We start from the raw sequence: 17,743 nt of genomic DNA on the forward strand, positions 1-17,743 counted from the left end.
AAGATTCTCCATTCGAGTCATCATCAACTTCATCTCTAGATGTATGTTCTACAATAAAGCACAATCCCTTCTTCTCTTTTCTATTGAAATTTTGTCTTCTAAACTTGTTCCTCTTCTCATCATCATTAGATCTCTTATAATCTTCTATGTACTTGAAATTAGAATCATAATGTCCAATTCTGCCAAAATAAAAACATTTTAGAGGTAACATACATTTATATTTATCAGTGCCTCTCTGCAATCTTCTCACAAAATTTGCTTCAACTTCATCTAGGTCTCCACCGCTTTCTAGATCATCAAACCTTTAAACATTAAATGTTGCTTCACTCTTTTCTCTTTTCTCTTTTCTCTTTTCTCTTTTCTCTTTTCTCTTTTCTCTTTTCTCTTCCTCCATTTCTAAAATATCATAGGTTGCTAAGGTACCAATAAGTTGATCAATATAATATTTTCTCAAATCATTACTCTCGTGTATATAACATCTCTGTGGCTTGTAGGATTTAGGCAAAGTCAACAACATCTTATGCACAACATTACATTCCTCCAAATTTCCTTTGACAACTCTAATGCCATCAACAAGATCAGTCACTCTATGAATATAGTTCTCAACTCCTTCATCTTCAAACATTCTTAGGTACTCATACTTATGCTTCAAATTCATTAGCCTAGCATGTTTTGTATGTGCATCATCTTCGTATGCCAAACATTGCTTGTTCCACACAACTTTAGCTTCCTTCAATCATTTTACTCTTCCAAACACTAAACACTTATGCAATTTAGAATTATAGATCTACCCTCTACATTAGCTTCCTTTGACTTTATCTAATCTAGAGTCTTAGCACCACCCTACGGCTCTATATATCTAGTCTAAATGATCTCCCAAATTATATTATGTAATGTCTCCAAATGTAATTCCATTCTCTCCTTCCAATACAAAAAATTTGTACAATTAAAGATAGGAACTTTGTATTGAATGTCTTGTGCCATACCAAATCTACCTCAAGCAGTTAAGATTACTCAAGAGGAAGCACACTCTGATACAAATTTCTAAACCCAAGGCAAGACTAAGAGGGAGGTGAATCGGTCCAAACAAACAATTATAGCAACACATAAACAATTAATGAACAACACATATCCAACACATGAACACCAAGATTTATACGTAGAAACCCCAAACAAGGAAAAACTACAATGGGAGTCAACCCACAAGATAATCCACTATAAATAGAAATGATTATAAAAGGAAGCTATCTGCTCATGGAGAAAGATACAAAGGGGACTTGCAAAACCTGAAGCTAACTGCACTCAAGGCAAGATATAACAAAATAATATGAAAAGAAGGATCTCCTGATCATGAAGTTGTCCTTGAACTCTGCATCAAGTGACCAACATCAACACACAACTCTGATCTCAACTATTGACACTCTCTCTCAACTCTTTGTCATAGTCACAACACAGCTTGCATATCATTCAAACATAACTCTTCTTTTTTGCTCACACTTCTTCTAATCTTTGCACTTTACCACAACATCTACACTCTCTCATTTCGATTGCCCTAACTCAAACATTTAAACTCCTTGTATACAAGATAGATCATCCAATCATAAAACAAGTTGGCCTGAATCAAAATATACTTTTTGAACCAAAAACATAGATGTTGATCCAATATAGGAGAAAGAGAGGACCAAACCTCATCTTCCAAAGATTAATTCACTGGTCTGCAATCACTAGAACCTAACCAACAACATATCCATTCACTATACAACCATATAAGAAATTACCAATCAAAACATACTCTCCAAAGAAAATAACTCAAATCCATATCTCCACATGTTGCGGTGAGACCCATAAAACATCAAACACACGTCCACAAATCATATTTGGACCTAACAATAGGTCAAGCATAGAATCTCACAACTGGAAACAAACAATACCACAACACCTGGAGAACACAAAGATGTTTCTGGACCTCAAAACCAACATAACCACAATACTAAAATTATATCAAATGAGTATAACAATAATATTCAATGCCAACAGTAGATTCTAGACCCAAGCACTTCCGAAACAACCAATACAACAACTACGCCAACAACACAATAAGATAACTTGCACCACAACATTCTAGACCAAACCGAAACAACAAGTTTGACATCAGTGACAACCACATCAACACATAAACTCATATTTTGAACACGGGTGATGTTGAAAGTGTAGCATGATTTGTATGCAATTTCATTTAAAGTAATTATGAACAACATTGAGATGTTTTGAAGTTGATCATATTAGGAAGAACTTGAGTGTTCGGCCTTGAAAGTTTGCATTATATATCTCTTATATTCTATTTGAGATTGGTGTCTTTGATACGTTGGTGCCTATTTCATTTAGTAAATTCCTTATTATATTCCTATGAGGTTGGATTTAGGCAATAGATCGAAGTACTTATTCTCACCATGGTTTTTCCCTTCTAGGTTTCCATGTAAATCTAGTGTTCACTTGTGTGAATGTGTGCTTATGTTAATCATTTGATAAATGTCTTGATAATTAAGGAAATATTAGTAAATGCTACTAATGATGATTTGGGTTTAAGAAATTAAATTGACATATATTTATTCAACCCCCCCCCCCCCCCCTCACCTCCTCAATAGATTTGTGTGCTTCACAATGAGTGAATTAGTTATGTAAATCAACTTATTCCCACCAATAGTTTCTATTAGCATCTTTTGAATAGATTTAAATAAGATATTTATGCTAGTTATATCTACATTTTCAACTTTTTCTTTTCTTTTAAGAGCTATTGTGAATAGCCATTGGATGGAATATGTTTGCCAAAGATAGAACAGTTCTTTATCTTTCTTCTTTTAAGTTGGGTTTCTTTCTTGTCTATTTTCTTTCAACTTTAGATCCTAATTTTGTTTGGATTATTGGACCATAGTTTCATAATGAATCTACATCAATATTAAGTCCCTTAGCAATTATGTTTTTTATCCTAATCAATTATTTTTAAGATAATTTTTCAATAATTTCACTTTTGCCTTTATTTAATAGTTAAAATTATTATATTTATTAAACTATTTAATATTTCTACAAAATATTCACTATATGATTTTAAAAATAACATTTTTTAAAATTTAATTACATAATTATTTCAAAATATAATTTTTTTCATTAAAACTATAATTATTTATTATTTTATTTACTAAAGTATATAACTATTTAAATAATTTACTTACTATTTTGCTATATAATATTCTTTTGTTTGGAAAAATATAAAATATTGTATAACTATTTTATTTATAAAATATATAATATCTCAAAAATAATCATAAAATATAAGATATTTTAAAGTTTTAGATACTAAGTTCTATTTACGAAGTTATAGTGAATAAACTCTTTAATATAAATGAATAATGTTTACTTCAAATGGTTTAATTTATTTTTATTATTTTAAATTTAAATTTGAAACAAATTATTTATTTGTATAATTAATTATATAATTATTTCAAAAATGTTATTTTTATTTCTTTATTAGAATATTATTTATTATGTTTATTAAATTATTTTATGTATTTATTTAAAAAATTATTTTTTTATGATTAAGACATATTATTACATTTTATTATTTGTTATTATTAAAGATTATTTGAGAATGTTAAGAACAATATTTATAAGAAATCACATTATAATTCTAAATAACATTTATAATAAGTAGGAGAGATTTTCCACATCAAGTCAAATTATGATATTGCTAAGTGGTCATTATTTTTCATGAGAGATGGGTTCTTGTGAACCACTACTCATGAAACATGGATCATTGAGTTTGACTCAAAAAATACACAATTAAATCTTGATAACAATATCATGACAATATCCTGGATAAGAAGGTTCCTGCCCATGGCGATTTTCAAAAATGCTTCTTCTGCAAATAGCAATGGCTCTCTTGTGCATGGTTCTACTACCCTCCCTCCTCGTGTTCCCATCCTCCCTGGTGTGCTTGGTGGTGTGGGTAGTGGTTTGCATGAGGGTTGTGTTGGCACCTCTCCTGGTAGCTTCCCTACATCTGATTTTTTGCCCCTTCCCCCTCGTGTTGGGGTCATTGGCACTCCTATCTTGTTTGATAAAGTTGCTTCCTCTGTTGGGCTCTCTTGATTTACCATTGCTCCCTTTGTGGACAATGTTCACCCTATGGTGCTCGATGCCCCTTGTGTCTCGATTGTTGTGGTTGGGACCTCTTTGGTGGTTGGTTCAAGTCCCCCTGTTAGTGGTTCTACCCTGATGGAGGGTATCCTTCTAGATGGTGTTGCTACTATGGATTGTGTTGCTCTTGCTTTTGATAAAGCTATTAGTCATGAAAACCCTATTGCGGGTGCTAAGGTTCAATCCAAATCTCTTGCTAGCAAGCACAATTTTGCTTGTGTGGCCAGATCTGTTAGCCATTCCCCCAAGGGGGTTCGTCCTCTCCCCTATGCCAAATCCTCCCCTATTGTGGTTTGTGGACAGGATGTGGTAGACAACATTGAATTCTTCCAACGTTGTGCTTTGGTGTGCATATTTTATGGGTTTTGGCCTTCATTACTATACCTTCATCGCTACTTCCTTGTGCCAAGGCTTTTTTATTGCCTCCTTTGCAGCTCCACCTGACCATGATCTAGTTTTAGGCATATTGTGGGCTTGGGGACTTCACTCACTCTTTATTAAGCCTTGGACAACTTCCATTAACCCTCTTACTAAACCACTTAATGTGTGTCTGGTCTGGATTCATCTCCCGAATCTTCCCCTTCGCTTTTGGGAACTTTCTTGCTATGAGGCCATTGGTAACTTGATTGGTCACTTCTTGAAGGTTGATGATGCCATGACTTCAATGGGCCACTCTACCTTTGCCCGTATTTTGGTCAACATTTACATCTCCTCACCTTCCCGGGGGATATGGTTCATATGGTTGGGGATAGGCCTTGGACTCAACCGTTGGATTTTTAGGGCCTCCCCTTCCGCTACCATAAGTGCTTTTTCTACAGGTCATTTGGCTTTAGATTGTTCTATTTTACGTCACAAGGGTGTTGCTACTTGGTGGAAGGATGCTACAAATGAGAACTTAACTATCTTTTCTTTTGATTTTGACTCAGTTGGCTCCTCTCAGGAGGATGTTGATGTGCCTACTTCTGCGGTTGATTTTGTTGTTGATGTCAATGTTGTGGCAGCTTCTACCCCTATGGATTCAACTCTTGTTGCTCCATCTTTGTTGCCCCTTCTTCTCCTACTAATGTTGTTGTTGTTTATGCTCATATTACTGCTTCGCTGCAACAATCTATCACAGTTATGCAACATCATGTTGTTTCTCTACAATAGCACTCTGCTAGTGCTATTGTTTGTAACTCTATAAGGTCCTCCCCATCGGACCACTCTCTTGTTGATCCTAATGATAGTATCGCCTGAATTGTCGTTTGTTGCAGGAGGAAGGGGAAGTTCTTCCCCCTCCCCAAACCACCTTTGTCAAGGTTTGAATCCTTCCCCCCTTCATTGAGTGGGTTTGGGTTGTTTTGTATTAAGGGTTTGCACCCTAGTTTTTGGTTGTTAAAGTGTGTTGATAGTCTTCAACTATGTAAAAGGGTTGGTGCCCTAGTTATCATTACTTTTTAATCAAAAACAATATCATGACATTTATAATTTTCTAAAATGTGAGTTTAATCTTATTTGAATATGTCATTGGAGGTTAATTAATTTATTAACTAAATAACTTTAACTGGTTATTAGGAGAGCCTATATGAATAGTTGAAGAATATGTCAACCCACCCATTTTAGGTCCATCTTAAATAACATAAAGTTTATTGTAAATATATTGATTTTTTTTTAATTTGACATTATGCATTAGATATGCATTTTTTAGGGTTATATAAGATATGTTTGTGAATGCATCATATATGAATGTGTGACCATTATGGGAAGAATGTATTGTAAAAGTAAGTTCTTGTTATGTTTGTGTGTAGATACACTTGTTATTTTCTTCATTATTGGATGATGGTTATGAATTTTAAATCAAAACTTTTTTCCAAACTTTTCCTCATGTAAATAATATGTTAAATGTGAATTTTCACTATTCTATCTCAATTATGCACTCCAACAATATTTGATATTTCGTGTTCAATGGTTAGTTGCTTAAAGATTTTATAAAATACAATCAATAAGAATAATCATAATTGACACACACATCTTATTCCCACTTTATGGTCATACTATACTAGCATTTGTACTCCTACAAGATACATGCCTAATTTATAGTTTTGAAGCTACTATGGCACCTTATCAATTTCATTCCTATCAATAACCCTTCAATGTATTATTGACAATGATACTAAAAAAATAAAATAATTTAAAATTTTTGGACGAATATCTATGTCATGCTTTAAATAATGTGTATTTTTGTCAAAATAAACTTTCTTTAATATTGAATCAAGTAAAAGAATAATTATATGAGATAAGTAGCCAAATAGCTACCAATAAAAATAAAAATAAAATATTGCAACCCAAAATATTTATAGCAACCCAAAATTGTCCAAGAAAGGATTGAAACAAGAAAAGCTCCAAAGAGAATAATATCAATATGGCAGAAGAGAATAAAACACTAAATTTCAATATATATTGTAATCGGAACATAAAGTGTAGAGTTGTAAGAATTGAAATTCAATCTTATCCAAATGATTGTTGATATTCACATTTTCTTTTGAGACCCCTTACCACCTCTAATGAGTTATCCATCTTGTGTTATTCATACTAATATTTTGAGTCAACATGTTTTTTTATGATTATAATTTTTTTTAATACTTGTCATAATGACATCTAACACATTATGTGCTTACATGATTTCAAAAACTCCTTTACACAAGAGATAAACTTTAGACATCTCATTGCTTGTGCTTTCACAAACAAATAAATATTTCTTATTCTCCTTTTATGATATTATTTTATATCATTACATAAGAACTTTATAAAATTTATATCATAATTACTTCTCATTGCAATGGAAAGTATACCATGTTCTTAAGACCACTCTTTGAAGATGTTGTCCACATGTAATATTTAAATTATCAAGAGATACTATCATTTTCTCTTTCTACAATATAAATTGTGTTCTAAGTGAGATATTCATCATAAAGAAACATGTGAAACACAATATGTAGTAGCTCATCATAAGGAAACATGTTACATCCCATTTATGCTCTAGTCATTTTTAATGCTACTTTATGCCAAGATGTTGTGCCCTAGTTATTTTATGTGATATTACATGATTCTAATTGTGCCCTAGATGTTTATGTTATAACTGAGTGATGATGCCCTAGTTGGTATTTGTGTTCAGTACAGTGAAATGAGGACTTGCAACGGTTAGATTGATGTTTTGATATTTATCATGATGATATTTAAGATGTTTTGTTATAATAAAAATTTTGAAATGTCAGAGTTATGACAAGAATTCAGACTAATTATTTGAACTGGTTCAAGTGTGTGCAGGAGTTCGTCACCTCTCGAGAAGGGAGGGGAAGTATCATCAAGTCGGGAGGTAAAGGAAAGAAAGAACTCAATGTCGTCTGAAACCCTAACCTGGGCCAGGTAGACTTATGATTGACCTTGTCAAACCTTGTTGGTCCTTGTATCAGGTATTCCTAGATTGTTCGTGCAGAGTTTTTAGTGTTCATAACCCTAGGTTTTGTTTGTGTTTCGAGGTAACTTGTTGTTATTATTCTACGGAAAATTTTATTATTATTTTAAATCTCGCAAAGGCTCATATTTAATATGTATATATATTTATGTATGTATATATATCAGTATATACATCTTAAGCATTGCATTAATACGAGGGTACATATACCCACAGTATACGTGCCCCCTTAGGAAAGCATATGTAAGGCGTATATATTCATATATGTATATATTATGCAAAAAATTTGAAAGGTTAAGTAACCTTAAAAATAAAAATAAAAGAAAGGGTAAAAGCCTTATTAGTTGTTTAATATATATATAAGGGACCCTTCTTTTGTCGCTAAAGGAATTACTGACTTTAAAAAATAAATGAAAGGGACTTAATAATATAACATTAAACATTTCATTACATTTTGTATTCATCAAATGAAAGGAAGTTGCTTTAGTGGAAAACGTAAGACATATTAATCAATAATATTGCCTAACATTATTATATATTAATCAGATATTTGTCTTCCTTTTTCAAGTCATGTAATCTGGCTTATACGATATTTCTTCTTTCTCTTCTCATCTAAGTTTCAAAAAAAATAGGGGAAAAGCACGATATGCAGAAATGTAACTTATTATGTCTTAAAATTTCTAAACTATTTACATTTTGTGGTTTGAATGTTTGAAAATATTCTTGAGGGGGTAAGGGTTATCCCTTATGCAATTTTTAAAATAAAATACGTACTACATCTGCAATATTTTGTATTTAATCAGATTTACTTACAGTTTTTGGAATTTAGAAAGGTTAAGAAAGAATGAACTGGTTCTCATACCTGAATTCTTATGTAATACATGTATATACGTATTAATATATATATATATATATATATATATATATATATATATATATATATATATATATATATATATATATATATATATATATATATATGTATAAGTACAACTCTACAAATGTAAATTTTAGGAAGGGCCGGGATGTTCAATATTATTGAAGTACTGTTGTGATACCCAACAAGTTAAGGCATTTTATTTCTTCAGTTGATATGAATTTGGAACTATAGTGGGTAGACCCAAATCTTCTTCAATTCCTCATTAATATTGTTTTATCAAAATAGTTTTGTAACTAGAGCAGTCAGCAAGGTTAAGTTGACATCAGACCAGCATGAAGAATGTATGCTTTTATAAATGAATATATATAGAGAGAGAGAGAGCAAGGTTAAGATTGCATCACACCAGCATGAAGGTGGTCTGCTTTTATAAATGAATATATATATATATAGATAGCAAGGTTAAGCTAACATCATACCAACATGAAACATGAAGAAGGTCTGCTTTTATAAATGAATATATATATATAGATAGATGTTTATATATATAAATACATTATTAGGCGTGTATTTATATATATAAATATAGATATATATGAGTAGATGTTATGCAGACTTGGAAGTTATGTTTACTCGCACCATTCAGTCAAACTGAAATCTAAATCAAAAAAAAAAACATAATCAGTATTGAAATGCAGAAATGCACCATTTAGTCAAACTAAAACCTGGAAACCATTAAGTTTAAAATCAACATAGTGGTGCAAACATATACCATTCAGTTGGATGGTGTTCATACCCAAGACTACATTATGAAGAATTTGACCTCTTATTCGAGTTATTTAAGATTTGTCTAAGTCTTAAAAGTTAAGACAGCAATGAGGATAACTATTTGATTGGGATTTTTTACCGCAAGAATTTGAAATAAACTAATACCCTAGCCTAGGTAGGAAGAAGGTATAATGGAACCATTGTACCTTTGATGCAGCTACCATCACCATGGAGAGTGTCTCTCAAGATGCCAGGATAGTAGAGACATGTCAGGCATTGTTTATATTCCATACTTATGAGTTGGATGTACAGTTCGTGACTCTTATGCCCCTTATTTTCCCATTCCAGGGATTTAGTTGTATCAATACACTAAATGAATTAGTAGTTTATAGCAGAAACTCCTTAACAGAATAAATGTTGATAACAAGAAGAATGTAAAATAATTATGTGACCAAAAGTCTCCATGTGAGCGCAAATATGGTCAATTGTAAATTAAAACCCACTTGTTCTAGACCTATGCCCTAGAGTCCTTTAATTGCAACCATGAAGGGAGTAATTATGATTTCACTTGCAAGTGTAATCGCAACTATTGGGAAACCATTGGGCAAAAGGGGTCCTCTTACCAGAGTGTCAATCAAGATGGTTAAGTTATCTTCAACTTGTTTAGAAATGACTTACTAGAATAGTATTTCTGAGCTCATTAATGCAGTTGAGCATAATAAACATTATGGGAGCACTTAGACTTTTAGTAAATATCACCTCAGTGAGAAATGGGTTGATAGGAAAGTGAACTTATAACGCTCTTAATGTTGATAGTCCTATGTATAGAGATATAGCTTCACAACCCCCCTAATGCAGTTGGCATTCAAACAAATAAGTAGTTTCACTAAACATTATAGTAGCTACACGAATGCTCATAACATGCACAAAATATAGAAGCAAATGTTGATGAGGGAGATAGTAGTTTGTGGTCTATCACATCTTTTCCCCTCTAAGGTAAGTTACTGGTTTAAACCATGCTTCAATTAAATCAGAAAGGAACAATTTTCAACTAATATAAAGTAGGGTTGTATACCTCAAGATGGGGTAGAGTACCAGCTGATACAATCAAACATGTTGGACTAAGGTGAACTACTGACTGTAAGAGATTCATGTAAAATTCATGTGTAAAAAGGGCATCGTTTGTTAATCATTTGTAACTTAATGGCATATGCCAATTAATAAAGGCCAAGTATGGGCTACTTCTCTCATGTAAACAACATTGAGACTGTTGGAAATATGAACTAATTAACTATTGTACTTAAGGCTGGTAAATTTATGCAAAACTTTGGTTCGTGAAAGAAGGGCGATGAATTCTTCATATTCATTAAGCTTGGATTCATTTTTGTACTCCTGAGAGAGAAGGTTGCTAGCTCAAGAGCACAAGTACGAACTTCGTATTTAATTAACGTAGGGTTTTGTCAAAGATAGGTTACACCTTAAGGGTATAAGATACCTCAAGTTTTTCGACCAACAAGTGAAGTTGGGTCCAAACATAAATGACAACCAATGAGCCTCAGAGAGTCAGAATGAAGTAGCATAAAGACAAACATGAGTGTTTGGTTATCTTCAGAAATTCAACCCCACTGTGCAAGATGAAGAACAATTGATTTCATGATTTATAGTGAGTTTGATATAACCTAGAAACCCTCAATCAAAGTGAGGCTATTGTTGTAAGTGTCAACCAGTATGTTAATCCAATTACACAATCCACAAAGGTCGTGCCAATTAGGGATGGCGTATAGTGTATGACTAACTAGGGATCTGTGTAGGATTATCCACCAGTTCATATGGCATGAGCTAGATTTTTGTTACCTCCTTGTGAAGGGTCGAGCCAATCAAGTTGGACATGGCATGGGGGACTAGTAAATCTGTGGTTGGGCAGAAAAGTGCCCTGATGATACTATCCCTCCTCACTAGTATCTTGATAAAGATATGAAGTTCAAAATTGCTAGCATCAAATGAAATGTACTCTCTAAACTCTCTCTCTTTTCATTTAATGAAATGTTTATTTATTTTCTTATTTTACGTTTATGTTTGGTTTGAGAGCAAGGTAAAAAATCTCTTCCCTTGTATATAAAGTGGCAATGATCATGTTAATGGCTATATTCATTTCAGCAAGTTACTTTTATGTTTAAATTCTTTATTTAATTTTAGCATGTTACACATGGTATCAGAGCACCGGGTTCGACACTAGATCTAGACCTCATTATCGAACACTTTGACATTGAAAACTGAAACAACTTCCCTAAAACTAGGAGTGTATTTTCTTGATCAACAAAGTAAATTATAATGAATAACTTATCTAATGGTAACCTTGACGTAGTTAAGTTTGTTAAGAATCGGTAGACAACAGTAGGCTAACTGTAAATGTAAGGGTACCATGAAGGTCGTTGGAGACCATTAATGTCAGTAGACATAAGACAATTTATAATTAAATGGAATAAGGGCCTGTTAAATTCTGTGAGAAGCAAGAATTGAGCTAGGATCTGATGTCGGTCATAGATCACATGCAACTCCAAGCAACGGATGATCGAAGATCAAAATAGCTGAATGAAGATAAATCTGATATGAGAGAAAAATAGAGATAAAGAAGAGAATTTAGAGAAGACTCTCACCGAGCTATCACTTCACTTGTGAAGGTGAGAGTATATTGCTTATTATATAGAAAAATAATAGCATATACAACCAAGAGGTGCATTAACTCCCACCTCCATAAAAAGTGGGAGGTTTTACCTACTACCCCATAAAAGGTGGGAGGTTTTTACCTACTTGGTAAATGCCAAAACATGTGGCATAACCTCCTTACATGAAAACAAAAAAGGAGTTATAAGAGGTGGCACATAAGGCCAAAAGAGGGTGAGAAACCCAACTACCCCATAACCCACTTAGGAAATGACAAAATAGTGGTTATGAGAGGTGGCACAACAAGCCAAAAGAGGGTGTGTAACTCAACTACCCATGTGAGGTGGAGAGTTACACATGTAGCTAATGTATTCCGCCACGTGTCCTCATATTAACCACACATAATAACCTAAGCAAGCTTAATAATATATGTGTAGGAAAAATAAATACCCCCTAACATAAGGAAAATAAAAAAACCTACACTAACACCCCCCCTTAAGCGTAGGTTAGGTGGGTGAAAAGATGGGTCCCGGCAAATGAGGCCATGTTAGGTACCCATGTACATAAATATCCCCCAAAAGAAGAAGCCCCCCCCATAAGAGGAATAGACCCCCCTAAATAGAGAGAGAAAGAATGAAGGACTAAGAAGCCCCTCCTGAAGTAGACACCTTTTGCATCCCAAGCAAAGATCGCAAATGAAGGAACTTGCTTTCAGTGAAAGGTTTGGTGAAGATGTCCGCAGTTTGCTCCAATGTAGAACAATACTTAAGATCAATGATGCCTTCCTGAATGAGCTCCCGAATATAGTGCATATGTATCTCAATGTGTTTCGTCCTCTGATGATGAACTGGATTTCTTGAGATCTATATAGCACTCTGATTATCACAAAAGATGATGGTAGGCTTTCTGACTAGAATACCAAACTCAGTAAGAATATTTTGAAGCCAAATAGCCTCAGTGGTGGCATTGACTGCCCCTTGATACTCGGCCTCTGTCGATGAAAGAGCAATTGCAGACTGCTTCTTGCTCGACCAACAAACTGGACCAGAACCAAGTGAGAAGCAATACCCAGAAGTAGACTTGCGATCCTGAGAATCACCTGCCCAATCTGAATCCGTATATCCTACCAAGTCAATATCCACACCTGCTACATACTGAATTCCATAATTGTGAGTACCCTGAATGTAGTGGAGGATCCGCTTAGCTGCTTTCCAATGCAACTCATGTGGCTCCTGCATGAATCTAGAGACCATGCCCACGGCATAAGAAATGTCGGGTCTCGTATGAGTCAAATAAATGAGGCTTCCAACAAGCTATCGATATAAAGTGCCATCAACCAAGGGTGAAGAGCACTTAGCCTCAAGTTTGACCCCTGACAAAAATGGAGTAGGTGTAGGCTTACAATCAGCCATGTGAAATCTGGAGAGCATATCAAGTGCATACTTGGGTTGTCCAAGGAAGATTCCTGAAGATGATTGAGTGATCTCAATTCCCAAGAAGTAATGCAAAAGACCCAAGTCTGACATCAAAAATCTATCATGTAGAGCAATTTTCACTGCTTTGATGGTGGATGAGTGACTCCCTATGAGTAACAAGTCATCAACATAGAGAACCAAAAATGTGAGAGTTTCATCCTGTTGCAGAATGTATACGTTCGGATCAGAATGGCACCGAGTGAAACCAACTGTCAGAAGGAATGAGTCCATCTTGGCATACCAAGCTCGAGGAGCCTGTTTGAGGCCATAGAGAGACTTTCGAAGTCGACACACAAGTGAAGGATCCTAAACAAACCCCTGTGGTTGCTCCATGTAGATTTCCTCCTGAAGGTCACCATGAAGAAATGCACTCTTCACATCCATTTGATGAACTTCCCAACGATGGGCTGCAGCTATAGCAAGAACAAGTCGGATGGAATTCATCTTAGCAACTAGAGCAAAAGTCTCAGAGTAATCAACCCCTGGAACTTGGGAAAAACCTTTTGCTACCAAGCGAGCCTTATACTTATCAACCAACCCATCCGCTGCAAATTTTGTTCGATAGATCCACTTGCATCGAACAAGTTTCCTTCCCTTAGGAAGAGGAACTAAATCCCATGTGTGATTCCTTTCCAAGGAATTGAACTCTTCTTGCATTGCAGCATCCCACTCAGGAACACCTAAAGCTTCTTGAAAGGACTGTGGATCAGAAGCTGAAGCAATGAAGAGATGTGGAGCTTGCTGAAATTGTGACCTTGTTCTTCTAGTATCTAATGGATCACCAAGCCAATCTCCTGCTGACTCAAATGTTTGTCGAGCCCAAAGAGGCACTGAGGCTGGAGAGTCTGGGGGAGAATTATCAACCTCTGAATGATGACTATGAGAGGAATGTGAATCCTCATCATCACTGTCACCATCTGAAGTAGAGGAAGAAGACTCCTCATCAAGATTAGGAGGATTAAGATCCTCTGAAGAACTATCATCATAATGCAATTTCTCCAATGTGATAGTGGATGGAGAAGTGGTATGAGAAGAACTAGAAGAACTCTCCTCAAAACGAGCACTCCTCTCAATGAACAACTCATGAGTAGTGGGATGGAGAAGCCTATACCCTTTGACATCATCTGGATATCCAACAAATATGCAAGGCTTACTCTGCGGATCCATAGCCTTGCGTTTTTCAACTGGAATGTGGGCCCATGCAACAGAACCAAACACTCTAAAGTGTTTAACTGTGGGTTTTCGACCAGTCCAAGCTTGAAAGGGAGTTACCCCCTTCACAGCTTTATGAGGAACTCGATTCTGGATGTAACAAGCACAGTTGATGGCCTCTGCCCAATACGGAGGTGCCAAAGACTTGGAGTGAATCATACAATTAGCCATCTCCTTCAAGGACCTATTTTTTCATTCTGCTACACCATTTTGTTGAGGACTGTATGGAACTGTGTGCTGCATGTTGATACCTTCTGAAGCACAAAACTGTTCAAACTGATTATTAACATATTCACCCCCATTATCTGTACGCAGAATCTTGATGAACTTCCCAGATTGTTTCTCTGCAAAAGCTTTGAAATCTAGAAAATTTTCAAAGACTTCAGACTTTTGTTTGAGAAAGTAAACCCATGTATATCTGGAAAAGTCATCAATAAATGTCAAGACATATCTAGCCTTGCTGAAAGATGGTTGTGGAAATGGTCCTGCCAAGTCACTATGTACCAACTCCAATAGTTGTGTAGCTCTCCAAGCTTTACCTTTATCATACTTCTCCTCTGGATGCTTACCAAGAATGCACCCCTGGCAAATTCCATCAGAAAATCAAATAGAAGGCAACCCTGAAACCATTTCTTGTTGACTGAGTTGTTGCAAGTAACGGTAGTTCAAGTGGCCAAACCGTTGATGCCACAAACAACTCACCTCATCTACATGAGTGAGTAAAACTGTCAAAGGAGAGTCAGGAACAAAGTGAGAAAACTGATATAATCTAGAATGATGATCTGATTTTCCCACAGCAACAGTAGACCCATTATGCATTTCGCTGATTACCACTGCATCTGGTGTGAACTCAACTCGCTTGCCAGAACCAGTGTGAGTGATCTGATAAACAGATAGGAGATTAGTTGATAAAGATGGAAAACAAAGGACATCTTGAAATGTTCCTTCACCCACATCAACAGACCCTCTCCCATGCACTTCAACAAGAGTGTCATCACCCATTAGGATGGAAGGCATAGAACATGGCTCTAAAGATGTGAAATCATCTTCTAAAGAAGCCATGTGGTGTGAAGCACCTGAGTCAATTATCCAAGAATTTGGTTGTGAAGCAATAGCAACTAGGGCCTTACCCTTTCCTTTCCCCTTACTCTTATCTATGTCCTTAGAAGATCCTTCTGATGAACTCTGTTACAATAAGAACACTTGACCTTCTCCTTCTTAGGTTGTTCACCTTTTGATGAAGAGGTCTCATTGTCTGCTTTTGAAGTAGCAGATTTCTGATCTTTCTTCTTCTCTCCTTGGTTCTTTTGTTTCTTATCTTGCTTACTAGACCCTTTCTGTTCTTTTATGCCTTGATTTACAACTAAGGCATGTGACTTAGAGGGCTTTATTGTACCCATTTGAACCAATTTGTCCTGCTCCCTAGTGAGTTCTGCAGCAAAATCATCTAAAGAAGGCATTTTGAATGTGGTACCTAGGGCACATTTGGTAGCATAGAATGTAGAAACAAACACTGAATAGTTAGGACCAAGCTTAGAAAGAATACTCAAAATCAGTTGCTTATCATCTTTCTTAGTTCCACACTGTTCCAACTGCAATCTTATAGACTTAAGTTTAGTGAAGAAGTCTTGTATAGTATCAAAATTGGTTGGATTCAACCCTATGAGTTCATTCTCCAATTGATGACCTCTTAGTTCATCCTGCTTACCAAAGAGGTTTCCCAAAGTAGTCCATACTGCATTTGGTGTAGTAGCAGATTCAATGTGAAAAAGAAGGTCAGGAGAGACTGACATGCACAATGTACCAAAAGCTTCATCACATTTATTAAACCATTTAATCTTTTCTGCAGCATCTTGAGGTTCAGTTTCAAGTCCCATAGTAACACGATGATATCCATGTCTTTTCAAATATATTATCATCTTAGATTTCCATTCAAAGTAATTATATGGTGTTAAAAGTGGAACTGTAGATGCATCCATGATAGCAAAAAAGAAGATTGCAAAGAGTCAAGAAGAGTGCAAGAAAGAAGACACAAGAGACACCCCCCCTTTTCACTAGTCTTTGAAATCACCCCCCCCCACAAATATTACAAGGTTGGCACTTTATAATTAGTGCATTTACAAGGCTTTTATCAGATTACAATGCTTTCTAAGGCTTTAATGGCCAAAATAGAAAGTTTAAATACTTATAAATTTAACACAAAATCTGAAAAAATTAGCCTTATAGCTGCTCAATGTATCTTAATACCTTTCCAACAACTATTCATTTTTGTAAAATAGAGTTGTGAGAAGAAAGATATGATCTATAGAAGGGAAAAAAAAACATGCAGCTGATTCAACCTGCAATATCTAACAAAGAAGGGTAGAATATTTCAATAAGACCTGCAATTATGAAGAGTGCTCATTTCCAGCTTTCCGTCAAGTACTCTGATTTTTTTTTTACTGTGTTCTCCAAACTCTGAATTTGGTGAAATAAAAGTCACTTATGATTTTCACAAGCCTTCTGGACACTCTGGAAATGCTAAAGAAGCCTCCAATATTACCAAAAATGCAGACAACACGGCTCTGATACCATGTTAAATTCTGTGAGAAGCAAGAATTGAGCCAGGATCTGATGTCGGTCATAGATCACATGCAACTCCAAGCAACGGATGATCGAAGATCAAAATAGCTGAATGAAGATAAATCTGATATGAGAGAAAAATAGAGATGAAGAAGAGAATTTAGAGAAGACTCTCACCGAGCTATCACTTCACTTGTGAAGGTGAGAGTATATTGCTTATTATATAGAAAAATAATAGCATATACAACCAAGAGGTGCATTAACTCCCACCTCCATAAAAAGTGGGAGGTTTTACCTACTACCCCATAAAAGGTGGGAGGTTTTTACCTACTTGGTAAATGCCAAAACATGTGGCATAACCTCCTTACATGAAAACAAAAAAGGAGTTATAAGAGGTGGCACATAAGGCCAAAAGAGGGTGAGAAACCCAACTACCCCATAACCCACTTAGGAAATGACAAAATAGTGGTTATGAGAGGTGGCACAACAAGCCAAAAGAGGGTGTGTAACTCAACTACCCATGTGAGGTGGAGAGTT

This window comes from Cryptomeria japonica, chromosome 4 (assembly GCF_030272615.1).
Source record: "Cryptomeria japonica chromosome 4, Sugi_1.0, whole genome shotgun sequence".
Lineage (NCBI taxonomy): Eukaryota > Viridiplantae > Streptophyta > Pinopsida > Cupressales > Cupressaceae > Cryptomeria > Cryptomeria japonica.